The sequence below is a fragment of the Octodon degus genome, unplaced genomic scaffold, assembly GCF_000260255.1.
Source record: "Octodon degus isolate 3935 unplaced genomic scaffold, OctDeg1.0 scaffold00022, whole genome shotgun sequence".
Lineage (NCBI taxonomy): Eukaryota > Metazoa > Chordata > Mammalia > Rodentia > Octodontidae > Octodon > Octodon degus.
The window spans coordinates 20670393-20673035 of NW_004524598.1; the positions used below are offsets into that span (position 1 = coordinate 20670393).

General features: G+C 41.2%; 1 pseudogene; it reads left to right on the forward strand.

Moving 5' to 3' along the window:
• The first annotated feature begins 1628 nt into the window (after positions 1-1628).
• LOC105741770 lies at positions 1629-2110 on the forward strand (annotated as a pseudogene).
• Positions 2111-2643: the final 533 nt, after the last annotated feature.

Sequence of the window (2643 nt, forward strand, 5' to 3'; positions counted from 1 at the left end):
AGTAGCCCTATATCTATCCTAACTATTTTGTATATACATACATATATATTTTTTTCATTGCAAAATGGTCCTTCATTTATATCCTCCTTTTTGTTTAGTTTTGTCAGAGATGGGTGTTTCATTGCCATTTAAATATTGTAGGTGCATAAAGTCAACCAAGTAATCAATATAGCCCAGTAGTCCATACTAGTAGTGGGTTATTCACAGGACTGGTAATGTCAGAAGTTGTTGACTTGAGCCTTTTACAGCTCAGCCTATCAATATGGCTTTACTTTTTATATCTCATTTTTATACTTTTCTGCTGGATGGTTAAGGCCAAGATAAAACAAGACCTATATAACAAAAAAATGTAACCTGTGTATCTGACAAGGTCAGTCAATGTTTAGACAAGATATAATGTCTGCATCTTGTATTATGAATAACTACTATGAGGACAACAATATGCAATGTATGAATTATTGTAACTATTCTATTAACTTATTTTGAAACTGTCTCACTGCTATTTCTTTTTCAATAAAATTAATATAAAAAATTATCAGAGTTAAAGGGCAGGCCAAATAGCTCAGCAGATTAAAGCACCTGCAAGCAGGTGCAGGGGACAGGTTCAATCCCGGTGCATGCTGAGATGGTGTTGAGACTGGGCGTGGTGGCATGATCCTGTAATCTCAACTCTTGGGAGGCTGTAAACAGGCAGATCGCTATGAGTCTGATGTAGTAACGAGACCCTGAACTCCCTGTAGACCCTTCCATCAAAATACAGGAAAAAAAATAATCAGAGTTGGTTTCTGTTAATCCTAAAAAGTTTCCTGAATAATGTATTTTCCTCCCTCTGGATATAAACTTCCTTTCTCTGTTTCTCAGGCCAAGAAAATTTCAAGCCTCTCATTCATCCTAAAAGGAGATGCAATATGGGCCACTGCCTTTTCCCTGTCCCCAGACACTACCAGAATAAGTGCAATGCTCTGTGAATTGCTGATGCTTCCCAGTTTGTGCCTGGTAGGATTTTGAGCCTCTGTCTTTCATCCTGGGCTGCTGCTCATCCTCTCCGATGAGGCACATTTGTAGCACCCTTATGTTAATCCAATGGCCTCTCCTCTTCTGTGCAACCCCTTCTAGGTCTGCCAGCTGGACTCACACCCCTCATTTCTGGTCTTATGTCACCAGTTTTTGGTGGGGGCCAACAATGTTCAATTTCATGCCTTCTTTCTCTCCTGGAACTCTGGCTGGGGTTTCAGGGTGACTTTGCTAACCCCATTTACCTAGTAACCTCATTCTCTCAATTTTACCCCAAAAGTAGACCTCTCTTTACTTGGGAGAAAACCCACCCAGACTACTTAATTCATATCTTTGGTCATGTGGCTCAAGGTGGGGTCTTCAGAATGGAACTGATGTCATGTTTAGTCCCTTCACAGTGTCACTAAAACAGTGCTAGAAGTACTCTGAGGATACATTTGCAGATATTGACTGAAAATCCAGAAAGGAAATGCAGACCCCATTCATTTAGTTTCTAGTGTCTGCTGGACACTGTGTGTTCAAGGCTCCCCCATTCCATCTCCTACTCTAAGGGTGAAAATTAGAACTGCTCAACATTTGTTTGCTTATTTCTCCTAACATAAGCAACTTTAAGGATGAAAGGAAAAGATAACCCAAATAACCTTGTTACTAAGATAGCGCTGAAGGCAAAGAAGGAAGCCCCTGCCCCTCCTAAAGCTCAAGCCAAAGCAAAAGCTTTGAAGGCCAAGAAGGCAGTGCTGAAAAGCATCCACAGTCACAAAAAGAAGATATGAATGTCAACCACCTCTAAAGGCACCCCAAATACTCTCAGAAGAACACCCGCAGGAGAAGCACGCTTGACCACGATGCCATCATCAAGGTCCCCCTGACCTCAGAGTCAGTCATGAAGAAGATCGAGGACAACACCACACTTGTGTTCATCGTGGATGTCGAAGCCAATAAGCCCCAAATCAAACAAGCTGTGAAGAAGCTCTATGACATCAGTGTGGTTAAGGTCAATCCCCTAACCAGGCCTGATGGAGAGAAGAAGGCATATGTATGACTGGCTCCCAATTATGATGCATTGGATGGTGCCAACAAAATTTGGATCATCTGAACTGAGTCCAGCTGGCTAATTCTAAATACATACTGTTTTCCCCCATAAAGACTGTCAAACTAAGTCTTCACTAAGAAACTTCATGTTTAGTCTCAGTGAAATTATTACTTTCTCAAACATTAATCTATCACCTCTCTGAGGATTTTGCTTCTGCATTAGAAGTCCATAAAACACTGAGAGTTTAGTTTCAGGAAAGTAGAAAAGGTCACGTAAAATTTCCAAGTGCATGTAATCATGTGAGCATCCTGCATTTGTTATTTGATTACAATATATATTACACAAGAGTAAATACACACACACACACACACACACACACACACCAAGCTCTTCTATCTTAAAACTCTCCAAAGGCTACCAAGTCTGAGTTAATGGCTCTTGAATCAGCTGAGGGGGAGTGAGGAAGGGAGCGTATGAAAGCACTTTTCCTGCTAATTAAGCTGCATGTATCTGGCTTGCATGATGCATGCCTGTTGTTATGGAGATGTGGAAGGCTGAGGCAGGAAGAGTACAAGTCCAAGCCCAGCCTTGGGCAA